The following is a 7,689-nucleotide window of genomic DNA, read 5'->3' on the forward strand; positions in this document are numbered from 1 at the left end:
TTGGATGCATATTCTAGCTATCATCAGATCAAAATGGCAGTTAAGGACCAGGAGAAGACGGCATTCATAATTCCCTTTGGAGCCTTCTGCTATGTGTCTATGCCCTTTGGGCTCAAAAGTGCCCAGGCAACTTATCAACGGTGTGTACAAAATTGTCTTCACAAGCAGATTGGCCGTAATGTACATGCTTACGTGGATGATATCGTGGTTAAGTCCAGGGAGAAGGAGACTCTGGTTGACGATTTGAAGGAAACCTTTGATAACCTAAGGACGTACAAGATGATGCTTAATCCGGACAAGTGTGTCTTTGGTGTACCGGCGGGCAAGTTATTGGGTTTTCTGGTGTCCAATAGGGGAATTGAGGATAATCCGGAGAAGATCACAGCCATCACCTCCCTGGCTAAACCGAAGTGTATCAATGATGTTCAACGCCTGGCAGGCCGGATTGCCGCGTTAAGCCGGTTTATCAGCCGCCTTGGTGAGAAGGCAATCCCTTTGTATCAGATGTTGAAGAAGACGGATCAGTTCGTCTGGAGTTCTTCTGCTGATGACGCATTTGAGGACTTAAAGCGGCAATTGGCCAAACCGCCTGTACTCGCCGCTCCCATTGACAAGGAGCCGTTACTACTATATGTTGCTGCTAATGCTCGTGCGGTCAGCGTGGCTATTGTGGTGGAGCGAAAGGAGGCAGGTAAGGAGCATCCGGTTCAACGTCCGGTCTATTATATCAGCGAGGTACTCATTGAGTCCAAGCAAAGGTATCCGCATTGGCAGAAGCTGGTGTACGGAGTTTTTATGGCAAGCCGGAAGCTTAAGCAATACTTCCAAGGGCACCCAATTACGGTGGTCAGTTCTGCTCCTTTGGGGGATATCATCCAGAACCGGGAAGGGACTGGCCGGATTGCCAAGTGGGCTATAGAGCTTGGGCCGCACGGATTGAAGTATGTGCCTCAGATGGCGGTGAAGTCTCAAGCACTGGTTGAATTCATCAATGATTGGACGGAAATGCAAGCACCTGAGGAAAAGCCGGATCACACATATTGGACCATCCATTTTGACGGATCCAGGCAATTGGAAGGCTCGGGGGCTGGAGTCGTATTAACTTCCCCACGAGGTGATAAGTTTTGTTACGTTCTCCGCTTAATGTTTCCTTGTACTAACAATGCAGCTGAGTATGAAGCCTTGCTCCATGGTCTCCGGATGGCTAAGGAGATGAACCTAAGTCGAGTTAAGTGCTTCGGTGACTCGGACCTCATGGCTCAACAAGTGTCTGGCACTTGGGACTCCAAGGACCCACTCATGGCAGCATATCGTCGTGAGGTGGATATTGTCGCAGGTCATTTTAAAGGCTAGCAGGTGGACCACGTGGACCGACGGAAGAATGAAGCGGCGGACGCTTTAAGCCGGCTGGGCTCTCAACGCAAACCGGTCCCGCCCAATGTTTTTCTGGATGTGCTGCACAACCCGTCGGTCAAGCTCCCTGGTGAAGCGGATTTGGCCATTCCTGATCCGGAGGCTCAATTGGTGGCAGCTCTTCATGTCATTCCGGAATGGACGCTTCCTTACCTGGCGTACATGAACCGGGGCGAGTTACCAGAGGATGAGATTCTGGCCCTACAGATAGTCCGGCGGTCCAAGTCCATGACTATTGTCAATGGCGAGTTGCATCATTGCAGTATATCAGGGGCGTTTCAACGCTGTGTGTCTCCTGAAGAAGGCTGTGAAATTTTGCGTGAGATCCACAAAGGAGATTGTGGTCACCATGCCGGTTCAAAATCTTTGGTAGCTAAAGCGTTTCGCCATGGCTTCTATTGGTTAACTGCTCATGCTGATGCGGAGGATCTGGTCAGACGATGTGACGGTTGCCAAAAGTTTTCAAGACGTGCTCATGTGCCGGCTCAAGAATTGAGAATGATTCCAATTACTTGGCCGTTTGCGACTTGGGGGCTGGATATGGTTGGGCCTTTCAAAAGGTCCAAAGATAAGAAGACCCACCTCCTGGTGGCGGTTGACAAGTTCACAAAGTGGGTGGAGGCAGAACCGGTTAGAAAGTGTGATGAGGCCATGGCGGTTCAGTTTATCAAAAAAGTGATTTTCCGGTTTGGCTTTCCACACAGTATCATCACAGATAATGGTACCAATTTGTCCAAGGGTGCCATGAAGGAGTTCTGTGAACGGGAGCACATCCGGCTTGACGTTTCATCAGTGGCACACCCACAGTCCAATGGTCAAGCAGAAAGGGCTAATCAAGAGATTTTGAGAGGCATCAAGCCCCGGCTTATGGTTCCTTTGCAGAGAACACCGGGTTGTTGGGTAGAAGAATTACCATCTGTGTTATGGAGCATCAATACCACACCCAACAGATCAACGGGATACACACTATTCTTCATGGTCTATGGAGCGGAGGCGGTTCTCCCCAGTGATATCCGTCATGATTCACCTCGTGTGACGGCTTATGTTGAAGCGGACAACGAGACAGCACGGCAAGATGCTTTGGACCGGTTGGATGAAGAGCGTGGCATAGCAGCTGCTCGCTCAGCGATTTACCAACAGGATCTTCGTCATTATCACAGTCACCGAGTTAAAACCAGAACCTTTCAAGAGGGAGATTTGGTACTTCGGCTCATCCAAGACCAGACTGATATGCATAAGCTATCCCCACCTTGGGAGGGACCTTGTAAGTGCATCTAGTGCCACCCCTAGTTGGTTTTGGAGTATTGACGACAAACCTAGTTGAGGGACTAATGTGTTTGTGAGAATTGCAGGAAAACACAGGTAGAAGTCCCTCATTGATTCGGTTTACTACCAGAGATGACCCCTAAAAATGAATGAAGACATTGAAGTCAAAGGTGGTATATGAAGATATTCACATTGAAGACTATGACAACAGAAGACACGTTATGAAGCCTATGGAACTCGAAGACTTAGATCTTTCGTTGTTCTTTTTATTTTTGTTGAGTCATAGGAACCACCGTACTGTTAAGTGGGGTCCAGGAGAACAAGTCAGAATGACTTAAGTGATGCCTAAATCAAAAACCTATGTCTTCGAGTGAACACCATGAGAGCAAATCTTGTCCAGAGCCGGGCAAGTCAGCCTTGCTTGTAGCCCAAGTAAAGTTGCCATGAGAGTTCAAAATCTGACCGTTGAGACACGTGTCAGTTCCTTAGTGACCCAGGGTCATTTCGGACAAATCAGGTCGGGTTGCCAAGTGGCTATAAATAGCCCACCCCCGCAACCATAAACAGTTGGCTGCTCAGATTTCAGTGCACGGCTTTTATCGTTTGAGAGCAACCCACCTCGAAGCCTTTGAGAGAAAATTTCTAGTGAGGAGAAAAGCCCTAACCACCCAGAGCCAGAGTAAATTGGGCATCACTTAAGTCTTCTTGTCTGTGTGATCTGAAGACTTATTACACTTGAGGACTGTGAATCCTCCAGACGGTTAGGCGTCGCGTTCAGAGCATCCAAGAGACATTGTGGATTGCCAGTGAACAAAGTCTGTGAAGGTTTGGGAGTCTACCTTGAAAACTTACTAGAGTGATTGGGCGAGGACTAAGTGACCTTAGCTCAAGGAGATTACGGTGAGGACTTGGTGTCCTGAACTGTGTGTTCAGGACTGGGTGTCCGGGACTGTGTGTCCTAAGGTTTAAATACCTAGCCGCTCCAACCAGACGTACAGTTGTCACAGCAACTGGAACTGGTCCAACATATCATTGTCTTCAACGAGTCACTGGTTTCATCTTCACTTCCTTCTCTTGTTGTTACTCATTGTGAAGTCATTGCGTGCTTGCTTTATCATTTGTCTTCACAACGTGAATGCATGATCTGTTTGGCTTCATAACTTCTTCCTACTTGATCCTTATTACACTGAAGCTGTTTGTCACTGTGCTTTCACTCTATTGAATACATGACCATGGCCGGCCTAGTGTAATCTAACTTCCGCTGCATAGTAATAGGCATAATCTTCACTGTTTGTCTTCATAACTCCCAACTTGTGAAGACTTTCATAAAAATCGCCTATTCACCCCTCTCTAGTCGATATAACGCACTTTCAATTGGTATCAGAGCAAGGTGCTCCCTTGTTCTGTGTGATTCGGTTTAACCACCTGGAGTTTTAGCTATGTCGACTGCAGGGATAATCAAAGTCTCCGCTACGTGCCCTGTCTTTGATGGAACTGAATATCCCTACTGGAAGAATAAGATGCGCATGCATCTTGAAGCCATTGACGTCGACCTATGGTATGTCGTCAAGAACGGCGTTCCCAAGGCTGGAGAAGGTGTCACTGCTGCTGATGTCAAGAAGTTCGTTCAACTGGACTCTACTGCCAAGAACATCATCTGTGGTCATCTGACCAAAGGACAGTATGGCCGTGTGAGTGCCTTGAAGACATCCAAACTGGTCTGGGACTGGCTCTCCAAGGTCAATGAAGGCATCTCAACCCAGAGAGATCAACGAATCAGTGTCCTTCGCAATCTCTTCAGCCGCTTCAAGCGAAATGACAATGAGAATGTCCAGCACACATTTCATAGACTCACGGACATCACAAATGAGCTTCAAGCCCTCGGCGCCACTGAAATCACCAAACATGAAATCGTCAAAACGCTGCTTAGATCACTTGATAGTTCGTTTGACATCCTGGCCCTGATGATTCAAGAACGTCCTGATTTCAAGACACTCGATCCGTCTGACATACTTGAGAGGCTCAACACACACGAGTTTCAGCTTTCTGAGAAAAGAGATATCTACGGTCCAAACTATGGGCGAACTCGCGCCTTGAAGGCAAAAGCTGTCTCCTCATCTGAAGAAGAATCTGACTGCAGTTCTGATGATCCTGAAGACATTGGAAGAGAACTTGCAATGCTAGTGAAGAAGTTCCAAAAATTCACCAAGAAGAAAGGCTTCAGAAAATCTTCACGATCAAGCTCAAGGAATGATGAAGCTTCTGCTCATGACTACAAGAAGAAAACATGTCACAAGTGCAAGAAAACTGGACACTTCATCTCTGAGTGTCCACAGTGGGACAATGAGAACAGAAGGAAGAAGAAGAGCAAGGAATATGATTCTGACGACAAGAAGAAGAAGAAATACTCAAAGTCTTCTTCCAAGTCTTCACCAAAGTCTTCATCACACAAGAAGAGCTCATCTGGCAAGGCACGTGCGTTTGTTGGAAAGGAGATGGATTCAGAGGAGGAGTCCGCATCTGAGGAGGCAGAGGTGGAGTCTGAGGAGGAGTCTGATTCTGGCATTGCGAGTTTGGCTACAGCATACGTCGCCAAGTCCATCTTCAACACTGAAGACAATGACTGCATCACCAACACCAACGCAAATGACAAGAACGACTCCACTCCTACCTACTGCTTCATGGCACGCGGTGCCAAGGTAAACACACGCACTACTCGCTATGAAACATCTAGTGACGATGACTCTGAATGTGATTCAAAACCTAGCTACAAAACACTTGCTAAAATTGCAACTGAACAACAGAAAGCTATGGAACATATTCAATAACTGTTAGACAGAAGCGATGATCTGTTGGGTGCTGAAATGACTCGATCTGAATCCTTAATTGAAGACATAAAAAACCTTCACGTTAAGTATCAGGAACTTGAAGATCGTCATGATACTCTCTCAACAACTCATGAAAAGCTTTCCTATGATTATCTTCAAAGGAAGCAAGAACTTGAGAAATTGAGGGTGGCTCATGAAGATCTTCAAAAGGAAAACGAGTCACTTCGCTCCGAACAGATCAGTCCCGCTGAGGAAGGATTTGAACCACCATGTCTTAAATGCATTGAGCGTGATAATGCTAATTCTGTTGCTGAATGTTCCACTTCTACTGCTGTTGCAATATCTTCAACTGTTGACGTGGTAACTAACCCCTCTGCTGAGGATACCACTGCTATTGCTGATGAGAATGCTATGTTGAAGACATTGCTTGAAACAGGGATGTACAAAAGTCTTAAAGGACATCAGACACTATGTGATGTCCTCAAGAAGCAGATCCTGAATCGAAACCCAAGGAAAGAGGGTGTTGGATTTGTGAGGAAAATCAATGCAGATGGCTCTTACTGGAAACCTGAGCAGTACCCCAAAACCACATGGGTTGCTGCAAAGGAACTTTCAGCAGATCCATCCAACTTATCTGGCTTCACTTGTGCTAACCCCATTATCATTGATGAATCCTTTGATGCAAACTATAAACTGTTTAAGAATCAGAATGGTGAAGTGTTTGCCAGGTACATTGGTACTAACTGCAGGAATGGACCGCCTATGAAGAAGATCTGGGTTTCCAAAAAGTGTCTGGAAAATCTTCCTGTGAATGTCTTCATGACACCTCACTTGAAGAAGACAAATCTCAGACCAAAGGCTTCATACGGTCCAATGGCTTCATACAAACAGAGGACTCACCTGAGTCACGCTAACACAAATGTTTTGCAGGGAAACCATACTCAGGCACATGAGTATGAGAGCGGTTCATCGAACCGTGTTCATGTGACCAAAAATTATTCTGCTTATTCCTATGAGTATTATTGTCCACCTGCTAGACTGTTTGCTAAGGCTTCAAAGCCAAAATTCTCAGATGCTGCACTTAGACTTATTGCTTCTAAGCCACCCTTGAAGATGTGGGTGGTTAAGAATGCTTAACTCTCTTTTACAAGGAAAGGTCTCCAGCAGAAAAACAAAATCTTCTGATGCTATTGCTGGGGACCTTAAAAATCTTGTAGGGCGCAAGATAAAATGCCCGAATAGGATCAATATGTACTTCGTTCCTGAATCGCATGCTACTCTCCGTATTAGTCCTAATCTGGATTTAAGTTTTCATAACCCACCGGTTCGTCAAATGTTTATGCTTCACAATTCTCTTCGTGAAGCCTATCCCCCTAACTGTACTGTAGGGTACGACACCAGCGACTTCAAAATCTTCAGAATGGATTATTGACAGTGGGTGTACAAATCACATGACTGGCAGAAGAAGCCTTCTTATGGACTCAACAATACGTCCATCCGACAAGAGCCACATCACATTTGCTGACACTGGTAAAAGTAAGGTATTGGGTCTAGGTAGAGTTGCAATCTCAAAGGATCAACACATGGATAAAGTCATGCTTGTTGAATCCCTTGGCTTCAACTTAATGTCTGTCTCAATGCTTTGCGATCTGAATATGATTGTAATGTTTGGAAAATATCGCTGCCTGGTGCTAATGGAATCTGACAAATCTCTAGTGTTTGAAGGGTATCGGAAAGGTGATTTGTACGTGGTAGATTTCTCAGCAGGACCACAACTTGCGGTATGCCTTCTTGCAAAAGCTTCAGAATGCTGGCTTTGGCATCGGAGGCTTGGGCATGCTGGCATGAGGGCATCAAGTTCAAGAAAGATCATTTATGCGGTGCCTGTGAAGCAGGGAAGATGACAAGGGCAAAACATCCTTCGAAGACAATCATGACTACTACACAACCCTTCGAACTGCTCCACATGGATCTTTTCGGTCCAACTCACTACTCAACTTTTACTACTACTGCTTGCCTCTATTGCTTCGTCATTGTTGATGATTACTCTAGATATACTTGGGTACACATAATCCTTTACAAGACTGAAGTGCAGGATGTCTTCAGATGCTTCGCCAATCGAGCTATGAACAATTTTGGCGCCAAGATAAAGCACATTAGAAGTGACAATGGCACTGAATTC

The sequence above is a fragment of the Triticum urartu genome, chromosome 2 (genome assembly GCF_003073215.2).
Source record: "Triticum urartu cultivar G1812 chromosome 2, Tu2.1, whole genome shotgun sequence".
In the NCBI taxonomy this organism is placed as follows: Eukaryota; Viridiplantae; Streptophyta; class Magnoliopsida; order Poales; family Poaceae; genus Triticum; species Triticum urartu.